We start from the raw sequence: 24463 nt of genomic DNA on the forward strand, positions 1-24463 counted from the left end.
CCTGATTGCCAAAAATAAAAAAGCTGGCCAGCCTCCTTTGGGGTAAGTAGTAGAGGGGATTCAAGTTTAGTACATTAGTTCAAGATTCAAGCTCAGTGGATTAGATGGCTTCTGAGGTCTTTTCCAACTTTGAGATTCTTTCTTTTTTGGAGAGGCATTCAGGGTTAAGTGACTTGCCCAGGGTCACACAGCTAGCAGGCATCAAGTGTCTAAGGCTGAATTTGAACTTGTCCATCTGACTCCAGGGCCAGTGTTCTATCCACTTAGCTGCCATCCCAACTCTGAGATTCTTGCACTAACTCTTGTCAGTGCTTGCAGATCTGGAATACACAGAGTTCATTTAAGAAACACTAGCCCAGAAGCCTGAGCTAGCTCTGGTTCTGCAAAAGAATTGCAGATATCCTCAAAGTAGGAGACAGGCTGATCTCATTAGGAGGATAAACAATAACTACCATCATCCCGCTCTGATTTCACAGCCCTCCTGATCATGGTAAAATTGTGAAAAGTATCTCTGGTTAGGGGAATGAACTCTGCACAGGGTTAGAGGCAAAAGAAGATTAAATGGGGGCGGGGCAGTGAGCTGAGCAGTCTATGCTGAAATTACTGAGGTGAATGAAAAGTAGAATCCTTGCCTTTAGTTGATCAGAAGTGGGATTAAGAGAAGGAGGTGAAGCTAAGACAGTGAAATTCTCTCTCTTTGCTGGGGGTTAGATAGGGGAAAACAAGGCATGGGGAGGGTCAGGTCTAGAGCAATGGTCCCAGTGAATTCGGTGGCTTTGGTGGGGATGCTCTTCTTCTAGTACCCAGCCTCAAGCTCTGACCATTAGCACAGCTTTTCTTCTGAGAACAGAAAGATCCAGAAGTCGGTCAGCTGGAGACAATGGCCACATTGCTCTGGGGGAGGAGGGGAGTTCGTCCAAGATGCAGGGCAGGGCTCTGATCAGTGATTGCAAACCTGCCGGGCTACTCCTCTGAGTCTTTCCCCAGTCGCCAGCCCCCTCAGATTCAATTACCAGCCCAGCTTTCAAATCAGGCTCCAGCCGGTAACTTTACCCGAGAAAATGATTATTTGATTATTTCAACCTTGCTCCAAACACTATTTTAATTGAATTGAGGAGAAGGCGATTTCAACATGAAGGGGGACACAGGGGAAGGCAGATGCGTGGGAATGTAAGGGAAGGGAACACAGATGAAAAACTCCTGAGGCTCTGTTAGAATAGGTCCTGATTGCCTGACATTGACCTCCTCTGGCCCAACAGTGAGCCCCCTACCCCTGAATCTGAGCCCCACATCCCTGGCACTGAGTCCCAGCTCTATCACCAGACCCTTTTACCTCTGATATGAGCCTTGATCTCTGATACTGACCCTTCTTTTCTTTTCTTTTTTTAAAAAATGTAAACAGTATTTTATTTTTTCCCAATTATATGTTAAGATAGTTTTCAACATTCATTTTTTATAAGAAATATTTTGAGCTCCAGATTTTTCTCCCTTTCCTCCTTCCCTCTCCCCAAGAGGGCAGACAATCTGATATAGGTTATACATGTGCAATCGTGTTAAACATATTTCCATGTTAGCCATGTTTGGAGCATTCTTTTTTTTTTTTTTTGGTTGGGTAATGGGGGTTAAGTGACTTGCCCAGGGTCACACAGCTGGTAAGTGTTATGTGTCTGAGGTTGGATTTGAACTCAGGTCCTCCTGAATCCAGGGCTAGTGCTCGATCCACTGCGCCACCTAGCTGCCACCTAGCTGCCCCCTCATGTTAGCCATATTTGAAGAAAGAAACAGAACAAAAGGGAAAAAAAAGCACAAAAAAGCCAAAGAAAGTGAAAATAGTATGCTTCGATCTGTATTCAGACTCCATAGTTCTTTCTTTAGATGTGGATAACATTTTCCATCATGAGTCTTTTGAAATTATCTTGGATCATTGTATTGCTGAGAAGAGGTACATCTATCACAGGCATTGCACAGTGATGCTGTTACTGTGTACAATGTTCTCCTGGTTCTGTTCATTTCAATCAGCATTAGTTCATGTAAGTCTTTCCAGGTTTTTCTGAAATCCACCTTGAGCCCTCCGTTGACAGTGGCACCCCCATCCTCAATGTTGAGTTCCTTATTTCTAATACTATTCTCTCCCATTCTCAATACTGAGCCTTCATTCTTGTCATTGAAGGCCCATCCTTGATACTGATCACCCATTCCTAACACTGACCTCTTTCATCCCAGACTCAGCCCTCACCCCTGAATCTGAACCTTTCCCACACTAAAACTGAACTCTTTTATTTCTGAGGTGAGCCTTTATTCCCCACAGTGATGACCACCCTCCCCCCTCCCCCCTTCTCCAATCCTTGACAGTGGCCTTCTATCCTCACCATCTTCATCTTTAACACTGACTTACCTGTTTTTTTTTTACAATTGGGTTTAAGTGACTTGCCCAGGGTCACACAGCTAGTAAGCATTTGGTCTGAGGCCAGATTTGAACTCAGGTCCTCCTGACTTCAGGGTTGGTGCTCTATCCACTGAGCCACCTAGCTGCTCCTTGACTTACCTATTTTTAACATCAAGACCTATTTTTAACATCAAGCCTATCATTGGGCCCACCCTAAGGCATGACATTAAGCCCCCATTCCTAATAATGAACTTTCCTCATTCCTCATTCCAGACACTAAAACCCATCCTTCAACCTAAATCTGAACCCTTCATTTCTTTTTTTGTTTTATTTTGTTTTTGCTAGGTAATGGGGTTAAGTGACTTGCCTAGGGCCACACAGCTAGTAAGTGTTATGTGTCTGAGGCCAGATTTGAACTCAGGTCCTCCTCAATCCAGGGCTGGTGCTCTGTCCACTGCACCATCTAGCTGCCCCTGAACCCTTCATTTCTAACACTGAGTACCCAGCCATGACACTGCACTTTTCCCCATCTATGACATGGAGTCTTCTGAGAGCCCCCCATCCTCAACATTGTACTCCCTATTTCTACGACTGAACCCCCTCCCCATTCTCAGAACCGTTATCAACTCTCAGTGGATAATATGCGATAACTTTCCATAAACCATTTGGGGAGCAACCACTTTGTGAATTATTCTTACCAGGTGATAAATGTTATATTGGCTCATAGTATCATAGATTTAGAGTTGGAAGGGACCTTAGAGGCCATGGTATCCAACCCCCTTATTTAACACAAAGAGAAACAGAGAATGAGAGAAATTAAGTGAGTTGTTCAATGTTACCTGGTTAGTAAGTGTCAGAGGCAAACCCAGGTCTTCCTGGCTCCATATCCAGTATTTTATACACTAGGCCACACTATCTCTCCTTTCATAACCCTGACAGGTCCCTCAGGCCTTCTCTGGTTACCTGCAAAGAATAATAAAAAAAAAAGTGTGTGTGTGAGTATATTTGTGTGTACGCATGTGTGTGTACGCATGTGTGTGTACATGTATATATATATATATATGTATGTGTATATGTACTTATGTGTGCTCCATGAGGGCAGAGTGACTCCATTAGACTAAGAGCTACTTGAAGGCAGAGCAGCGTCTCTGTCATTCAGTTTGATTCACTTCAATTCAACAAGCATGTACTTTGTTCGAGGCATTATACTCGATCCTGGGGATACAAAGACAAAAAAGGAAAATAGCCCTTGCCCTCAAGGAGCTTACATTCTTCTGGGAGGAAATATCATGTTCACATCTAAGTAAATACAGGCGTCTCCATTAGATTGGGGAGGAGGGAAGGGAAGGCTCCTTGAAGACAGATTGTGTCTATCCTAGTGGACAGACACAAAAAATTAGGGCTTAACACTCAGCCTCTCAGAGACCCAGAAAATTAACTGAAAGTTGACTCTCCTGCATTTATTCATCCAGGGCACAAGAATTGCACTGGATACTCATTCACCTTTCTCCTCCCTGTCCTTGAGGCCTGGCACTGGGTAGCAAAGAGATCCTACCTGGGAGGGTGGGGTAGGTGTTACAGTCAATAGAGCACGAGATTTGGAGTCTAAAAGATCTCAATAGTCAAATAAACATTTACTGAGTGCCTACTATGTGCCTGGCACTGGGCTAGGCACTGGGGATGCAAAAAGAGGCAAAAGACAGTCTCTGATCTTGAGGCGTTCACAATCTAATGGGAGAGACAGCAAGCAAATAAATAATTACAGGCAAGCAATATACGGGATAAATAAGAAATAATTGAGAGAAGGTACTAGAATCAAGAGGGCTTGGGAAAGGCTTCTTGTAAGAGATGGGATTTTAGCTGGGACTTAATCTCAGTTTGAATCCTGCCTCAGGTACTTACTAGCCTTGTGACTCTTGGCAAAACAATTCATCCCTGCTAGCCTCAGTTTCCCCATCTGTAAAACTGAAGAAGAAAGCACTCCTAGAGAGTTGTTGTAAAGATCAAATGAAATAATCTAGGTAAAACTTCTTGCAAACCTTAAAGGGCTCTATGAATGTTAGTTATTACTACATAGCACTCCAGAGCTCTCTAGTGCTCCATCACGTGTCTGGTCTACAGTTCCACCCCTCCCCCCTCCTCACCTACACCCCCCACCAAAGTGTTCTTGAGTGGGGTACCAGGAGTCCATGGAGTCCAGGAGTTCATAACACATACTAGGGATTCCTCGGTGATTAGCATTCTCCCCCAAGATGACATAGCTGGTTAATGACAGAATCTAGATATGAGGTACAGTCCCTTATTCTTTCCACAGCCTTGGAGGATTCTAAAGTGTAATTTATTAGAAAGCACACACACACACACACACACACACACACACACACACACACACATGACTTAATTCATCACTATCACCCTTAGAAGTTAATATTTTTCGCTGCTATTTCAATCAATCAATCAATCAATCAATGGTTGTTGTTCTTCATTTTCAGAGAGGACCAAAATGACATTGGAATCTAAGTACAATATGCCTGACTGTGGCTGATCAGACCAATACAACCTTGGAAAGCTCTACCACGGGCACAAATAGTCCATATGAACATTTGGAGTGGAGATGGCTCTGAATCTGTGCATCTCAGGTTTCCTTTGAGCTCCTGCAATTCTGCTGAGCTCATAGAGCACAGCACCGTCTTTCATGCAGTCATACCAGGCTGCGTGTTCTTTTGCTAGAGTCTCCCGTGTAATGCAGCTAGGTGGCACAGTGAATAGAGCACCAGACCTAGAACATCTTCCTGAGTTCAAATCTGGCCTCCGACACTTACTAGCTGTGTGACCCTGGGCAAGTCACTTAAGCCTGTTTGTCTCAGTTTCCTCATCTGTAAAATGAGCTGGGGAAGGAAATGGCAAATCACTCCAGTATCTTTGCCAAGAAAACCCTAAGGGGGCCACAAAGAATCAGACACGACTAAAAAAACTGACTCAACAACAGGGTCCATTCTAACTTCAACATTCTATGACTGTGGCTTCATTGCTTTCTTCTCAGGGTAGGAAATAACAGTCCAAGCAAATAGGGTTTCCTAGAAATATTAACTTCAAAAGAATTTCTAGGTACAAGGAGATATATGTAAAAGATCCAAACAATATGCATCTGACCCAAATTTTCAATCAATCAATAAACATTTATTAAGTTTGTACTATGTGCCAGGCATTGTGTTAAGCTCTGGGCACTATGCTAATCTGATGATGGATCTCAGCACAGGGAGAAAAGGAAATAATCAGAAGAAAGTGTACCCAGTCTTGGAAGCCTTCCGGGAGGAGTATGATATGAAGACAAGTCTGGAAATCATGGTGATTGATTTGTAGTGATAGGAAATGGGTGACGCATTCTACATTAGGAGAACCAAGGAAACGAAGGTGGGTGGGGAGGAGCAGACATGGCAAATCTTAGGGGACTGTGGGCTGATTGGCCAGAGGTTGGGTCAAAGACTAAAGACCTCTATTCCCTGAAATCCTTAGGTTGGAGTCAACCTGGCAACAGGATCTCAGACAAGCAAGAATGCCAAGCCTTTGAGCCAAGCATTCCACTGAAGATGAGCGTTTCAAAAAAACATATCATATGTGGAGGAAAATTACATTGTCAGAAAAGAAAACTGGAGCCTTCTTCATTCCTTCACTCATTAATTTCTGGGGAAGTATTAGATATCAGCAACCAGCAGCTCTCAAAGTCAAATTACAAAATTTGAATTCTTAATTTCTCATAATCCATCATTGAACTGCCTTCCCAGGCTAATATTAGCAGCACCACTCTGTTCAAAGTAGTCATTGCTGTCTCCCTCCCTTTGCAAAAAATCCCAATTGATGGAGTAAGGGCTAGGGCTCAGGGGCAAAAGGTTATATGAGGGAAAAAATAGGAATTTAAGAATGAAGGAGAGAGACTTGGAGAGGAAGACAGAGATGGAGGAGAAGACAGAAAAGAGATGGAGAACCACAGAGCCAGAGAGTTAGAGGGGGTTAATAAGGGAGGTCAGTCAGTTCACAAGCATGTATGAACTGCTTATTGTATTCCAGAATGTGCCAAATAAACACTGAAAGACAAAAACGATCCTTGCCTCAGAGACCTTGCATTCTGATGGGAGGGAGGACACTACATGTAAACAGCTAGCTACAAACAAGATATATATGAATGAAATAGAAAGTTGTCTGAGAGGGAAAGGCACGAGGTACTGGAGTATGAGCTGAGATTTGAAGCCAGGGAAATTAAAAAACAGAAGTAAGGAACTGCAGCATTCCAGGCAAAGACATAGAGAGAGGAGATGGAAAACTGTGTTGAGGAACTTCAAGTAGACCAATGTATTTGGATCATAAAGTTCAGGAGGGAGGTGTACACACACATACACACACACACACACACACACACACACACACATACACAGAGGCAGAGGCAGAAAGATGGAGACATAGGGATACAGAAATGGAGAAATGGAAAGATAGAGACAGAGATAGAGACAGAGAAATGGAGGTAGTGATGGAGACACTAGGACAGAGAGAGGTGGAGGTATGATGAAAGAAAGAGCAGGACAGTGGGGTCAATGACAGATATAAGACCTCCCTATCCCAAATGAGGAGAGGGAAGGGAGAATAAAATAAGCATTTATATAGCACCTACTATGTGCCATGTACTATTTTAAGTGATTTTTATAAATATTTTCTCATTTGAGAGAACAGAAGAAAAACCATTAGGAATCACAGACAATAAGGACAACCTTGCCTTTTAAAAATTTATTTTAAAAGGAATTTTGTTGTTTAGTTGTGTCTGACTCTTCATTACCCCATTTGGGGTGTTCTTGGCAAAGGTATTGGAGTGGTTTGTCATTTCCTTCTCCAGCTCATTTTACAACTGAGGAAACTGAGGCAAAGAGGAATAAGTAACTTGTTCAGGGTTACACAGCTAGTTACAGTCTGAGGTCAGACTTGAACTCAGGTCTTCCTGACCTGGAAGGTCTGGCACTCTATCCACTTCACCACCTAGCTGCCCCTAAAATTTTTTTTAAAGGAAAGCAAGTGCAAATAACAGACGATTACAGTTTCAAGTATAACCCTCTCCTGTTCCAAGTGTATATGGAAATGCTCATTTTATTTGGTATTTAAGTTCAGAATAAAAAGCCAAAATGAAATTAGAAAGAAGAAACGAAGGCAGAGATGCTAACACAGCATAGGGAAAAGCAGAGACAGAGATGGAGACACCAGCCGGGTGGAAAAAGAAAGAGATATGATCACAGGAAGCTGGAGACGAGCAGTAAAGAGGATGAAATGGAGAAATGGAGGACCTCTCAATTAATTTCCACTTTAAAAAAATTTAATCATGCCAGTCATTAGGCAGTGTAGGCAAAATAGATGCTTGCACGACTGTTTTCTTTGCAAATCGTTTTTCTGGAGCCCGGTAGACACAGCCATTGTTCCCTCACATTGTGTTCTTCCTCTCCTTTCAATCACAGCTCGAAGGCCTTTTCACTGAGAAACTATCCTTCCAGCCTTCTGCCATAGGCTTTCTCCCAGCTCTGCCTTCTTAGTACATTTTTATAGTTGAGTGATGAGATTTGTGATTTAAGACTATTAAAGTCAGAATATGGTATAATATAGGTCTCTCATCTTTAGTCTCATCCAAATTTAGGGAGAGGATCAGCTCCTAAAGAGATCAGAAAGCCTTCTCAACGTGGGAGGGGAAGAGGGAGAGAACTTGGAACCAAAAATAAAACGAAAATTTGTATTAAAAAAAGAAAAGAGATCAGAAAGTTCTTGTTATGCTGTGATCTCATCAGAACATCATTCTAAAGCAAAGGACAACAGTCCAGGATAACATCTTAGCAAAGCCTCTGGTATACCAATAACTCCTGTCCATGATGAATATTAGATTATTTGCTTTGGTCTTGGCTACTTCTTGTTGATTCTACTCTGTTCCAGTACACCATGACAGCCAAGGGGAGGAAGAAGGGAATACAAAAGCTGAAATGCAAGAAGAGAAAGATGAGGCAGAGGCCTCATGTGTTGACTCTGGAAGCCACAAGAGCAGAGATATGACATGGCAGATGTGGTCATGACCAAAACAATGTGGGCATGCCTCCCTAGGAGGACAGTACCAGCTCTCTCTCCTGATTCAGACTTCTTACTTCTACCATCTGCTAATACAACATTCTTACCACCTTGAATCCTCTCTGACAAGGGACATTCATTCCATCTTTTTTTTTTCTGAGTCAATTGGGGTTAAGTGACTTGCCCAGAGCCACACAGCTAGTAAGAGTTATGTGTCTGAGGCTGTATTTGAACTCGGGTCCTTCTGATTTCAGGGCCAGTGCTCTATCCACTGCACCATCTAGATGCTCCAGACTAATTCTTTTCTTTTGGCTGAGTATAGCATTTGTATAATAAATCATCTTTAGTTATTTCATTGAAAAACAACTAGATTATTACCATTTAATTTGTCAAATTAAGGTATAACCAGAGCTATAACTAAGAACTTTGGCACCCAGGGATTGAAACATGTCCTCAAATTAACTTTTCAAGACAAATTTAGTTTGGAAGGAGATTCTAAGATGTCATCCTATGGTGGAGGGTAGACAGAAACTTTGGGATACCTTGAGGCTGCTGCTGGTAAGATTGTCATGGTAGGGATGGGAAAGGAGCTGAGTGGTACAGGGCCTGGGAAGAGCTCACTTAGGGGTATGGTAGAGGAAGATGCTGTCATCTAATAAATTCTTATTTTTACCAATTTTTCTTGCTATAGATAGGTGCTGAGCTAGAATTTGAACCTAGGCCTTCTGATTCCAAAGTTGGTGCTTTTTCCACTAGGCCATATAAGTATTGTATAAATGTAAACTATTATTATTGGACTACTAGCAAGAAATGGAAATTAAATCTAGGCACAACACTCTGATACTCAAGGTTCTCCATAATTTGGCTCCAATTTGCTTTCCCTTTCTTTGTTATTGTTTAGTCATTTCCAGTCGTGTTGGATTTTTAGTGACCCCTTTCTTGGTGGATTTTCTTGGCAAAGATACTGCAATGGTTAGCCATTTCCTTCTTTAGCTCTTTTTACAGATGAAGAAACTGAGGCAAACAGGGATAAGTGATTTGCCCAGAGTTCACCTGGTAAGTGTCTGAGGCAACATTTGAACTCATGTCTTCCTGACTCCAGGCCCAGCACTCTATGTACTGTGCAACCTAGCTGCCCCTTTCCTTTTCTAATTTCCTAGAATTTTAATCCAAACAAACTGACCTCACTGTTTACTGGACATCTGAGTGAAACGCTTGGTAGAGCACACTGCCTGGAATCAGGAAGGCTTGAGTTCAAATCCATCCTCAGATACTTACTAGCTCTGGGCAAATCATTTAACTTTGGTCTGCTTCAATAGCAGTTACCTCCCATGGTTGTTATAAAGATCAAATGAAGTAATATTTGTTTTTTCTTTTTTGCTAGGCATTGGAGTTAAGTGACTTGCCCAGGGTCACACAGCTAGTAAGTATTAAGTGTCTGAGGCCGGATTTGAACTCAGGTCCTCCTCACTCCAGGGCCAGCACTTTGCCCACTACACCATGTAATGTTTGTTTTTTAAAAAGTGCTTAGCACATTGTAGGTGGTTGCTAAATGCTTATTTTCATTTTTCTACTGAGCTCACCTTTCCTGTTCCTAAAACTCAAGTTGCTCATGTGCTGTCTTTCTCTTCATTTTTCATCCAAATCATCCCTTCTGGCTCTCAATCAGTCCAGTTCCTGGCTGTCTCACTAAAAGCTGTGTGACCCTGGGCAAGTCACTTAACCTTTTCTGGCTCCAGTTTCTTTGTCTGTAAAAGGAAGGGGTTGGAACAGACAGTCTCTGAAGGATCCTTCCAACTTAGTCTATGGTCCGAGTTGCTCCATGGCACTTAGCATATGCTGCCTCACTATGAGCTTTATAATGCGTGAAGGTCTTGTTCCTGAAACCAGCCGGTAAACTGCTCTCTAGCAGGGACCATGTCTAACACTCCTCTGCGTGCCCGAAATATCCCGGCGCTGTGACTTGCGCAGTGAAGGCGCTCAGTAAATATTTGTTGAGCTATTGATTGATGGAGGCAGAGACAGAGCAAGAGATAAATGGAAACTGGGAATTCAGCAACATTCTTTTCAGCCCAGAGTAGTGAATTCACCAGGAGAAATGTCAAGAGACAGAGAAGCAGGAAAGAGATTCTGTCGGCCTGCCACCCCAAAATCTCTGGGACCTGCGCCCCTTATTATCCGTTCCAGTGGACCTTGGGCAGGTCACTACATCTCTTTCCATCTCTCTTCATTTACAAAATGAAAGGGGGCAGATGAAAAGATCTTTATATTCTTCGGTCCTGTTATCCTCATATAGCTCGTCTGTAGTCTAGTCCAGGATGAAGACCCGCTGCCAGATGTGCCTAACCAGATGTGTGCATCATACCGAAACAGATTTCGGATTTTATTTCAGCATCCTCCCCTCCCCCCTTCTTTCAACGACTTTTTTTCCAACCTCCCTAGTAACTCCAAGAACAGGGGATTAAGGGGGCAGGTGGGGCCAGGAGAGGGTTGTTCCTTCTGCTCAGGGTATGCTAGGTAGCTGGAGTTTATTCCAATTTGGGGGTGGCAGGGCTTAAAGGTGAGGTTATCTTCTATCTTGTTGCTTCTTGGGGTGGGGGTGGGGGGATTCCTGATGGCTCTTCCCTTCTCCAGCACCCTTAGGCTATCTCCTGAGTTAAGTTCGCTGCCCCTGCTGATTCGGTGGAGGGAGCAGCGTACCCACTCACTGGAATGAGAAACGGCAGCCCCACTCCACCCTCCAACTGGGCCTTCTATCTTTGAGGGCTGTCTTCAATGGGCCTATTTTGGGCTTCATTGCTAAATTATATATGACCAGTCCAGCAGCTCCAAATCCATCTCCTTACCCCAATGGGGTGAGGTGGTAGGGGGCGGGGTCCCAAAGCAATCACTATTTTCCCCTCTAAGAAGCTTGCAGGTAGAAGGGGTGGGGGGTGGGGATCCTGCTTGTGAATCCCCTAGGAATAAGAACAGCTTCTGACCACTCAGTTTCAAAGGTGTGTTTGAATCTGTGACTCTCATGACTAAGGGTCAAAAGACCTGGGTTCTAATTTCTTCTGTGACACACTCACTACTTCTGCGATCTTAGATAAATCCCTTCCCCTTTCTGGGTCTCAGTTTCCTCCTTTAGAACATGGAGGGGCTGGACTGAATGATCTCATAAGACAGGACCACCTCTGATATTTGGTGGTGCCCTGAGACTCTCAGGTATGTCTATATTTAGGGATTCTCAGAGGTCCAGAAAGGTCAGAGGCTGTAAAAAAATTGAAGACATGAAAACAAAAGAAGCACTTCCTCGGATCCCCAAAATATGACATAACTGACTTTTTTGTTTAGTCATTTAACACATATTTATTAAGCACTTACTATGTGCCAGGCATTGTGCTATGCACTGGAGATTCAAGTACAGAGAATGAAACAATACCTGCTTGCAGCATGCTCATTATATTCTAGTGGGGGAATGTATATGGAAAAATTTTAAATATATATATATATATATATACATATATATATATATGCACACATATATGTGGGTGTACATATACATGTTATGTAGGTATAGCATCAATATAAAGTTAATAAATACATACAAAGAAGTTAAATATGAGGTAGTTTGGGAGAGAGGTCACTAGTTATTAGGGTCATCAGGACTTAATCAATGTGTTCTAGGTTTCTGTGCAAACCCACAAACTTTGGAGGGGAAAATAGAGCTTTCATTCTCTGTCAAGTTGAAATTGGCCAGTAAAATCATTTCAATTCTTTTGTCCTGTAGATGAACAAAAGTAACAATTTTTTGTCCCTGGGGCAGGTAGGTGGTATAGTGGATAGTGTGGTGGGCCTAGAGTCAGGAAGACCTGAGTTCAAATCTAGCCTCAGACACTTACTAGCTGTGTGACCTTAGGCAAGTCATCATCATCATCATCACCACCACCAGCACCACCACCATAGCATGTATAGCACCTACTATGTTCTGGGCACTGTGCTAAGCACTTTACAAATATCTCATTTGAGTCTTACAACAACCCTGAGAAGTAGATGCTATTATTATTTCCATTTCACAGTTCAGGAAACCGAGGTAAACAGATTAAGCGGCTTTCCCAGGGTCACAGAGCTAGTAATGATAATAATAATATTTATATAGCACTTACTATATAGCCAGGCACTGTGATAAGCCCCTTACAATTATTATCTCATTTCATCCTCACAACAACTCTAGGGGATAGGTGCTATAATTATTATTTTATTGTTATTATTATTTTTTTGCTTTTTGGTGAGGCAATCGGGGTTAAGTGACTTGCCCAGGGTCACACAGCTAGTAGGCATCATGTGTCTGAGGTCAGATTTGAACTCAGGTCCTCCTGACTCCAGGGCTGGTGCTCTGTCCACTGTGCCACCTATCTGCCCCAGTAGATGCTATTATTATTATTGCCATTTTACAGATGAGAAAACTGAGGCAGACAGCGGTTAAGTGATTTACCCAGGGTCACAGAGCTATTTAGTGTCTGAGGTTGGATTTGAACTCAGGTCTTCCTGACTCCAGGCCAAGCTCTCTGTCCACCTACTCCCCCTTCACCAAGAGGAATGGGTTCCTCTTGGAATGAGTTACTTTTCACTGCTGGAGGCCTTGCTCAGTTATTTTCCTTTAGCTTTTCATGAATTCTCCCCCACTGGACTGTAAGCTTCCCAAGGGCAGTGATGAGTTCACTCATTTGTTTCAGATCCCCCCCAGAGTGCCCTAGCACAAGGAAAGGGATCCACACCCTGGAAACACTCAGTCAGTGCTTGTTTGATTGACAGGCTGATGGACTGCTGAAGGAGGTCTGGGAGCTGGGCTTGGTGTCTAGCTAGAGAGCTCAGGGTCACAGGGGGCCAAGGGACAAAAGAATGGATTCTCCAAATAGCAACAAATTGCTCATTGATTTCTGTCCGGTTGGGGGGAGCTTTGGGACCACAGGAGAATGAGATTGAGTTTTAAATAGAGAGGCTGGAGAATGACTCATCTTGGGGGTAGGGAGTGTGGGACCAGTGATGAGGACACCGAGGTCCCTCCTCTGCTTCCGTCCAGAAAGGGCCTTCACACCCGCCAATCTGATGGGAGCATTGTGTCTCATACCTCTGAGGACTCCTCATTGGCAGCTAGAGCTGGGTTATTCTACTCAACCTAATTGGATTGCACCCGAAGAGCTAGGAGGAAAACAGAATAGAGGGAGGGACCTCTTTGGAGCTTTCAAAGCAAGAGAAGAGAGAGTTTCTCTGTCCTCAAGCAAGGCTGCAAAACCCAACTTTATCCCTGTGTGACCTTGAACAAGTCACTTAAGCTCTGTGGGACTCAGTTTCCTCACCTGAAAAAAAGAGTGGGGCTGGACAAGATGATCTCTAAAGACCCCTCTAGCTCTGTGACCCTAGCAGTCTTAGCCTGGGCCTGATCAACATGTGCTGTGTGACTCTGTACTGGTTGCTCACCTTCTCTGAACCCTATTTAAATAAAGGAACAGCTGCAGTTCCATCTTTTCATTCTTCACTTCCTCAACCTCCTACAATTCAGGAGTGACAAAGAGAGAGGGATAGTAATGGAAGAAAATATTCAGGCGACATTCCTGGTTCCTTCCCTTTGCCTCTGAATTTATTTTCAATTATTTATTTTCAGTTTCTTTATTTTTACTCTGCACGTATCTTAGATGTACATATTTACTTGTGTGTTGTCTCTCCCATTAGAGCAAGAGCTCCCGGAGGGCAAGGGCCATGTTTTGCCTTTCTTTGTACTCCCTGCACCTGGCTCACAGTAGGCATTTAATAAATTCTTGTTGACTGACTACCTTCTTCTTTATTCCTTTGCTTAGGAAATAGACAGCATCTAGTGCCCTGACCTTTATGTCTGAAGGCCTTTGTCTCCTAGGCCAGAAAGCCCCAGGCAAGAAGGGATGAAAAGAAATTGGGGACAGGCAGACTTTAATGAAGATCTAAGTAAAATATTAACCCTAATCCCTCTCCCCTGCAAAGCCCCAAGTTCAGGGCAGAGCCCTCCCAGCAGGGAGGCATCCCATCCCCTTGTTAATACCATGTAGCCATCTCTGTTTATTTCCTCATCCTTCTAAATACCACAAAGATGAAGCAGTAGGAGAGAGCTGTCCTCTGTGCTCAGCTGAAGTCAGATGTGTACACAGGCACCCATATCCTCCCAGAACTTCCAGAACTGAAGAGGATTCCCCTTGCAAATGATTATCTAGCTTACATTCGAAGCTCAAAGGTGGTGGTAAACTCTACCTTGCGCAAGGCAGCCCAACAGAGCCTTCCAAGGTTCTCTTGGTGCGGGCAGCTCTCATTTTTAGGTACCAAAAATCTGCTTCCTTAATGGCTTCCATTCGGAGCTTTCTGTCCTTGTGGTATGGAGTGTGTGCAGGCTGAGGGTGAGTACTTAGGTGTAACAATGGTCCTTGCATGGAACATGTGTGAGGACACATGTACACAGTAGCAGTAGCCAAGGTCCATGCCTAGTCTCTATGAGAGGGCTGTTAAATCCAATCCAAGGAGTCAAGTCCATTAAGGACTGAGAAAGTCTGGAGGCTCATTACCTCCTGCTGGGGTTGGGGAGTTGGAGAGCATTCCAGCTCACTGGATCAGAAAGGAGAAAAAAAAGTGAAAAGTGAAATTCCTGGAATTAAAGACAAAGACAAGCAAATACAAAGTAAGGAGGAAATTACAGTATTCTCCTTTCCTTCCTGGAAAGAGCTTTGTGGGGTCCTTCCTTCATCAGAGTGTCATTCAAAGTTTGATATGTCACTGCCACACAAGGAAAGAGAGCGGGGATGAATCTCCCCATTGCTCAGCTGGGGAAACTAAGGCTGAGGGAAGGAATAACAACTTTCCCAAGTCACACAATGAGTCAGAGTCAAGCATGGGAGCAATATTCATAGGATTCTGTCCTTGGGTCTTCTGGCTGGGAAATGGAACCTGGTGTCTTGCTTCTCAGTCCTAAACTCTGGCCTTACAAACTAGAACAGGGATAAAGGATTGTGGTCTCCTTAAAAAGATTATAATGGTGGGGCAAAGGGAGATGGAAAAGTGACCAGCATATTCCCACCTCGGCGGCCAGGGCCACAGCTGATGCTCCCAGGAACAGTGATTTCCTGTCACTGGCCAGCCTGTCTGCCCAGGATAGCTGCTACCTCCATGTAATTAATGGCTCCTGTTTCAGAGTCCTTGATTAAGGGATAATGAGCAGTTATTCAGACTGAACCACCAAGGAGCTCTTCATTACCAGTGGGGTCAGAAATTATTAGAGAGAGAGAATACAGGATGAGGGTAGGGGTGAAGGCCGGGGGGAACCCCCATTCGCACCACATTTTCCCCATATCTGCTCTCCCAGATGTCTCTCTGGCCCCTGCCACCTCCCTCATCTCCTATTCTGTTCTTCTGTCTCCCACTTTCACATCCTCTATCCGTTTACTCTCCTATTCTCTGTCTGTCTCTCTTTCCCTTGATCTTCCATCTCTGGGTCTTTTCCCTAAATCTAACCCTGCCTTCTTGCCAAAGCTTGGATTTCCAATGCCCATCTCCTTTCTTATGCCTTCTTCCTTTGGCTGTTTGGATCAAGCTGGCAGGTTTGCTGTTTTCTCTGACCCCTGCCACTATTACTCTGATGCCACCCTTCATTCTTTCACACTCCATCCCCAAACTACAGGATTTGGAGCCAGATAGAACCTGAGAGGTCATCTATTCTCCCTCCACCCCCAACCTTCTCAAATAATCACATATAATTTTATAGATGTGGAAACTGAAGCTCAGAAAAGATTTAGAGTCAGAGGATGCCACCACTTATAAACCTGTGTGACCCTGAGTAAATCCTCAACCTCCCTGGGACTCAGTTTCATTATCTGGAAAATGAGGGACTTGGACTAGGTAACATCTAAGATCTAGGAGACAATGAACTTATGAATGGTAACCCACACAGCAAGTAGCATGTCTGCTCCAGAAGGTTCCAGCAGTTCTGTCCACCTAGCTCTGGGGGACCCCTGAGATATGAGAAACCCTGTGTTTCCCCCACCCCTCCCTGTGGATGAAAGGAACTACCTACCTAGAATACCAAGGGAATGGTAGGGGAGTCTGGGTTCATGTGACAGGGTTTGGGTTTGGGTGGAAAGCTGGGTTCCCAGTCTAGTGCTGACCCTTTCTTATTGATCAACTTCGGACAGCTTGGCCTCTGATTCCGGAATTTGAACTGGACTCTGATCTAAGTCCAGTGATGGTGCTGCCTCCCCCTATCCCTGGCCAGCCTACCTCCTGTAGGAGAAGGAGAGGGGTACAGACAGAAGGCAGGAGACAGAGGGCAGGGCCCCCCCTCTCCATGGTCATTAAGAAAGGAACCTCTCTCAGCCGGCAGCTTAGATCAGCAGCAGTAAGGATCTCACCAATCAGGCCTGGCTCTCTTTGCAGTGGAGATAAGCCCCCTGCCCAGAGTAATGAACCACTCAATAGACAGTTTCTCTTGACAACTAAGTCCCTAGCTCAATGAAAAGGAAAAAAGAGGCATCCAGCCCTTCTGGAGACCTAATTCTTTGGGAAGAACTTGGGGGAGGGGAAAGAGAATGAGAAGAAAACATCTCCCTGCTCAAACTAGGACAGAGGAAGATGGTCAGTATTGACTGGTCAGCTTTGGGTATTTGGCTGTCATGGGTTCCTAGATACAAAGGATTGTAGAGATGATCTAGTCCAACTTCCTCATTTTACAGATGAGGAAACTGAGGCAGAGGTTGAGTGACTTGCCTAGGGTCACAGAGCTAGAAAGTGTCTAAAGCTAGATTTTAACTCAGGTCTTCCTGACTCCAGATCCAGCTCTCTACCTATCCACTGTACCACTGAGCTGCCTCTGATGAGAGATGAAGAAACAGGCCTACAGAGGCCTAAGTGACTTGTCTAAAGTCGTGCAATAATGGATTCAAACCCAATTCTTACTCCATAGCCAGCTGTCTTTCCAATGTAGGATGCTGGACGATATGGGATGGTCAGTTTTCCATAGTCACTGTTGGGTGGTAAATACTGGCTGTTCAGTTTCAATGTTCAGCTATCAGTATTGTCTGGTTAGTGTTGAGAGGTATGTGGTCATGGCTGATTATCATGTGCTGCTAGTAATGGCTGATCAGTATTGAATAGTTGGTTAGTTCTGGACTGTCGCTTTCCAGGTGTAAAGGTTACATGATCATCCGTATGTACTCACGCCTCCTTCCTTTTCCCCCTCCCTCATCATGTTGCATTCATTGGCACAGAAAAAGAATGACAATAATAATAATAATATTCAAGGTTATTATTATTATTATTTTATTATAACAGCATTTATATAACTCTTTAAAGTTTGCAAAATGCTTTATATGTGTTATTTTATTTTTAGAGGCAATCAGGGTTAAGTGACTTACCCAGGGTCACACAGCTACTAAGTGTCTGAGGCTGGATTTGAACTCATGTCTTCCTCACTCTAGTGGCAGTACTCTATACACTGTATCACCTAGCTGCCCCCATGTTATCTTATTTGATCCTCACAACAACACTGTGAGGTCTTCTTGTTATACAGATAAAAAAACTGAAGCAGAATGATTTGCCCAAGGTCATATAGCTAGTAATTGTCCAAGGCAGTATTTGAACTCAGGTTCAAAGACTCTATCTACTATGCCACCTAAAGGGATGAGCATGAGAGATTATAAAGAGTAAGGGAAGGTGGAAGGAAGGAACCTGATATTGCTTATTAAGGCAAGGTCAGTACTGGACTAGGAGTCCAGTTTCCTACCAATACCCAGACTTTGGTGTGATGGGTAAGCAGGGACTTTTGTCTCTAGGAGGGGACTTTCATCCTCTGAGGGTCCTCCAGGGCTAAACGGGTAGAGATGCTAGATCCTTCTGGACCTGTGGGAGAGAAACATCGCTAAGGCAGAGGAGAAAAGTGGAATTAAGGGGCTAGTATTGATGCTCCTCCAGGGGCTGGGGGAGTGGGAGGGAAGGGCAATCATTGATGAATCGATTCTCATTATTGGACCGCTTGGAGAAACTTCGAAACACAGAGCTAAGGGAGAGGATGAGATCCCCAGGGGAAAAAGACAAACCCAGCTCTACCAAGTGGAATGCAAATGAGCCAGTCATCCTGGCTAACTCTTTTTAGCCTTCTGTGGTACAGGTCTGTGGCATGGGAGCAAAGCCCCAAAGGCAGGCAGTCAGGCAGTCAGGCAGTTGATAAGCACTTATTAAGTCACTACTGTGTACCAGGCGCTCTGCTGAGCACTGAGGAAACCAAGACAGGCAAGATTGTCCTTACTCTCAGGGAACTCACAGTCTAAATAGGGAAACAGTTATGTAGAAACAAGATGTGTATGGGATAAATTGGAGGTAATTGACAGAATGAAGGAGCTAGTAGTAGACGGTATCAGGGAGCCCATCTTATAGGATTTTAGCAGGGACTTGAAGGAAGCTGGGAGTTGGAGATTAAGTAGGAGGGCATTCCAGGCCTGAGGAATAGACAGTGAAAATTCTTGGAAGTGGGAGATAGCGTGGCTTGCTTAAGAAACAGCAAAGAGAGCAGTGTCGATAGATCACAGAATATTGGTGTGTGGGAAGAAGTAAGATGTAACAAGGCTGGAAAAGGTAGGAAGGGGCTAGATTGTGAAAGGCTTTGAATGTCAAATGGGGTTTTATATTTGATGCTGGAGGTTATAGGGAGCCACTGAAGTTTATGGAACAGTAGGAGAGGGGAGGGACATAGTAAGACCAGCACTTTAGAAAGCTCAGTTTGACAGCTGAGTGGAAGATGGACTGGAATGGACAGATAACTAAGGCAGAAAGAGCAACCAGCAGGCTACTGCAATAGTCCAGAGAGGAGATGATGAAACCCTGGGCCAAGATTGGGGCAACATCAGAGGAGAGAAAGGCACATGTAGATGAGATGGTCCAAATGTAGAATGGACAGACCTTGGCCACCAATTGGATACTGTGTAGGGTGGGGGGTAAGAGAGAGTGAGGAGTTGAGGCTGACTCTATGTTTAGAGCTTCAGTGCCAATGGATTGTAGAAGCCCCATGCTGGACCCCAGTGAGGTGTAGAAGTGTATTGTGGGATGCATTCCCATGGCTGCCAGTGACTGATGCCACTATGGTCCCTGGCAAAGCTTCAAGTAGGTCAGATCTGTTTTAGGCACTGATCTCAGTATCCCCTCCCTCAAACTTCAATAGCCTAGCTCTGTCCTCCCTGATCTTGCACCCCGCTATCTTTCAACCCGAGATTTTCTCTGTCAATCTCTTCTACTGAAACTTTCCTGACCTGAATCCCATTCAAAACAGAGGATCAATCAACTCATCTAAGCAGTTAATCTCTTCTTATTCTGTGTGTAGCATGCTTGGCACACAGGAAGCACTTAATAATTGCTTGTTGCTTTGCTGCCAAGGTCTGTCAGTTAATGAGCATTTATTAAATGCTTACCATCAATCAATCAGTCAGCTAGGTGGTATAGTAGATAGAGTGCTGGGCCTGGAGACAGGAAGACTCATCTTCCTGAGTTCAAAACTGGCCTCAGACACTTACTAGCTGTGTGACCCTGGGCAAGTCACTTAACCCTGTTGGCCTCAGTTTCCTTATCTATAAAATGAGCTGGAGAAGGAAATGGCAAACTCACTCCAATATCTTTACCAAGAAAACCCCAAATGGGGTCATGAAGAGTCAGACACAGCTGAGCAACAATGTCAATCATTCAATATTTATTAAACCAGTGCTATGTTCTAGCTGAAGATACAAAGAAAGGCAAAAATAGTCCCTGGCCTCAAGGAGCTTACATTTTAGCAGGGGAGAAAACATGCCATAAATGATAACATATATACAGAATAGATGGAAAGAAATCTCAGAGGGTAGGCAAAAGGGAGAGAGGAGTGGGGGTCAAAGGAGGTGGACTTGGAAAGGCCTCCTGCAGAAGGTTGGATTTGAACTGTGTCTTCTTGAAGGTAGCTATGGAAGCCAGGAGGCAGAAATTAGGAGAAAGAACATTCCAGGCATGAGGGAGAGACGGTGAAAATGTTTAGAGGAGGGAAACATAGTTTCATCCTCCCTCATGTGGGAGGACCTACATAGAGGTCAGTGTCACAGGATGGCAGAGTATATGGGGAGGGAATGAAAGGAAAAGTAAGGTGTAACAAGGCTGGAAAGATAGGAAGGAGCTAGGTTGTAAAAGGCTTGGAATGTCAAACAGGGTTATGATCTTGGAGGTGATAGGGAGCCACTGAAGTTTATTGAGTAGGGAGAGGGAGGTGACAGTCATTTTAGGAAAAAGTCATGTTGGTAGCCAAGGAAGAATGGATTGGAGGAATTAGGGAGATGGGGGACTTAGAGCAGAATTAGAATGCTTGGATGGAAAGGACAAGAGGAGAATTTTGGCTCTATACAATGAAGATATTTTTAAAAATTGGAGTCTTCCTGAAACATTTTGGTGTAGTGGGTAGAGGGCTAGTCTCAGAGTCAGCTAGGCCTGGAATCACATCCTCTGACATGCTGGCAGTGTGACCTTGGGAAAGTCACAGCCTCTCAGGGCTCCCCCCACCCCAAATTTTTAAGTTAAAGAGTAGTTGTTAATCTGCATGGGTGGAAGGATTTTCCTCATTTTCACATCTGGGAAATTCACTATACCAATGAAATCAGAAGTCCAGACTAACCCCCCCCCAAAAAAAAATCAGAACTGTCTGCAATTGAACTAATTACTGGGTAAGGAAAATGACATCTTCATCCTTGGAAATTTTGGAGCAGAGTCTCTTTGCAATAATAGTACCTTTCATTTACATAGCATTTTAAAGTCTACAAAGCAGTGTTGTAGAGGGAATTTCTGTTTAAGTGTGAATTAGACTAGATGCAAGGCAGCTAGGTGATGAAGTGGATAGAGCATCAGGTCAGTCAGGAAGACCTGAATTCAAACCCAGCCTCAGATACTTATTAGCTGTGTGACCCTAGGCAATTCACTTAACTGTTTGCCTCAGTTTCCTCATCTGTAAAATGAGCTTGAGAAGGAAATGGCAAACTACTCCATTATCTCTGTCAAGAAAACTGCCCCAAAGTGTGTCACGAATGGTCCAACACAACTGAAAACGACTTCAGCAACAGCAGACTAGATGCCCTTTGAGGCCCTTTACTACTCAGAATTTCCCTTTCTTTGAATGAACTTAAAAAAAAATTAATGTATTTATTTTCAGTTTTCAACAATTACTTCCATAAGATTTTTAATTTAAAATCACCCCCCCCCAGACTTTGTGCAATCTGATATGAGCTCTACTTACACAATGAATGAACTTTTAATAGTAGCTCACAGAGTTACAGAACTTTTGAGTTGGAAGGGACCTCCCTGCCTGTTAAGTTTAATCTATACCTAAAAAGATTCTCTATAGAACATATCGGACAAATGGTTACCCTTCTATTGTTTGAAGACCTCCAGTGAAGGGCAACCCATCACCTCCTTAGATAGCTCATTCCATTTATGGATAAGTCTAATTGTTAGGAAGTTTTCCAAGGCATGATGTCTTAGCCCAAAGTGGAAGGGGTTGCCTTGAGAGAGATGAGTGAATTCTCCCTCAGTGAGGGTCTTCAAGTAGAGTAAGAGTTCTTACCATGGTGTACCTAAACTTAATTCCTAAAAATTATGTTGATAGCTATTTAATAGAATTGGCTTCTTTTCTAATTCTATGAATTTTATTTTATGCTTTTAAAAAATACTCCTCTGGGGGCAGCTTGGTGGATAGTGGATAGAGCTCCAGCCAAGGAGTCATGAGTACCTGAGTTCAAATCCAGTCTCAGACACTTGACACTTACTAGCTGTGTGACCCTGGCCAAGTCACTTAACCACAATTGCCTCACCAAAAAGAAAAAGAAAGAAAGGAAGGAAGGAAGGAAGGAAGGAAGGAAGGAAGGAAGAAAGAAAGAAAGAAAGAAAGAAAGAAAGAAAGAAAGAAAGAAAGAAAGAAAGAAAGAAAGAGAAGGAAAAAAAGTAAACATACTCCTCCGAGAAGGAGCCAGTAGGCTTTACCAGATTGCCAAAGGAGTCTATGACACAAAAAAGATGAAAACTCCCTGGAATAGAGGCTGGATGGTCTCTTGGTTACATTGATGTTGTTATTTGTCCTTCGTTCTCAAAGAGGACCATGACATCAAGAAGATGATGCCATACCTTGCAGGTGAATTGGATTTAAGTGAGGGAGGACTGTGTAAGGTCATCAGCAATCTGGCTTTCAGGAAGTCATGATCATCTTTATTATCTAACTTGTTAGTGACTCCCATAGTAGGAATTTCAGCTTAGGGTGAGCCAGTCAGAGAGGTATTTAGGGTAAGGTAGGTCCTTTCTTGAAATCAGAGGAACTAGATTACACCAGACAGTTTGGGACAGTTTCAGAGAAACTTGGGAAGACTTGTATGAACTGATGCAGAGTGAAGTGAGCAGAACCAAGAGAATAATTATAAAGACAAACAACTTTGAAAGACTTGGGAACCCTGATCAATTCAATGACCAACCACAGTTCCGAAGAACTCATGATGAAACGTGTTGCCCACCTCCTGAGAGAGAGAGAGGATGGATTTCATAGTGATTGAGATATATATATATTTTTTTGGACATGATCAATCTGGGAAATTTGTTTTTGCTTGTTATGTGTCTGTAAAAGGACTTTTGTTTTTCTTGCTTTCTCAATATATGTGTGGGTGTGAGAGAATGAAAGGGGAAGGAAAGAAGGCAGATCTTTGAAAATAAAATTCAATTAAAAAAGGTTGTACTAGACAAGGGGAGTGGGTGACTGGGCTCACCATTTCTGACTATATAAACACCATCATAATTATGTTGTTTTCCCCAGTAGAATATAATCTTTTCAAGGGGAGAGACTATTTTTAAATTTTTACTTTTTTTTGCATCTCCAGTATCTAACACAGTACGGAAATATGGAATAGTAGTCTGCTGATGGGGCCATAAATACAGATAGAGCTCTGGATACCTATGGAACTCTTAGGCTATACCACCCCTAACTCCATATTCTTATTCCCTGTTTTGTTATTATTAATAATTATAACTAACATTTATATAGTTGTGGTTTTTTTTGGTAAGGCAATTGGGTTAAGTGACTTGCCCAGGGTCACACGGCTAGTGAATATCATGTGTCTAAGGCTGGATTTGAACTCAAGTCCTCCTGACTTCAGGGCCATTGTTCTATCCACTGCGCCACCTAGCTGCCCCTTACATAGCATTTTAATAAAGGTAGGCAAATTACTTTACATATGTTCTCTTATTTGGTCCTTGCAAAAGTCATGTGTTATTATTATCCCCATTTTACAGATGAGAAAACTGAGGTTGAGAAGTTAAATGAGTTACCAGGGTCACAGAGCTAGTGAGTGTCTGAGGCAGGGTTGGGACTCAGGTCTTCTTGACTTTTAGGTCCAACTCTACACCACCTGTTTCTTCTAAGAATGTCTCTCTAAAACAAGACGCAGGCTCCGTGAGACACACAATCTTTAGTTTCCTTTCTAGCATCCATGAAACCCAGTCTCATGCCAAGCAACAAAGAAGTACTGTTGACTGATATTGATATTGGTGCTAGGGGAACAGGGTGAAGATGGAGAGAGTAAGACCAGGTAGAATGAGAAGGCTCCCAGGAAGAGAGGGTTATAGGTGTTTGGAACAGGGCTGGAGAAGAAAAGAGTGGAGTCAAGAGGCCTGGGGTGGCAGAGTGAGGAGGGCAGGCATCTTGGGAGAGAAGGAAATGGATCGTGGGAAAACTGGAAAGTAACAGTATAAAGACTGGAACAAAGGAACAGGATGCAGATTTTCTTGGTTTGTGGAAAGAGTCCCAGAGATCCCAGAGGTGAAATGGGAGACGAGGACTTTGTATTGCCAGCACTTAGCGTAGTGCCTGGCACATAGCAGATTTTTAATTAATACTTGTTGGCTGACTGTTTGCCTAGTGGAGGAAGCACAGTTAGAGAGGACCTCTTGGGG

This window comes from Phascolarctos cinereus, unplaced genomic scaffold, assembly GCF_003287225.1.
Source record: "Phascolarctos cinereus isolate Bilbo 61053 unplaced genomic scaffold, phaCin_HiC Scaffold_5;HRSCAF=322, whole genome shotgun sequence".
Taxonomy (NCBI): Eukaryota; Metazoa; Chordata; class Mammalia; order Diprotodontia; family Phascolarctidae; genus Phascolarctos; species Phascolarctos cinereus.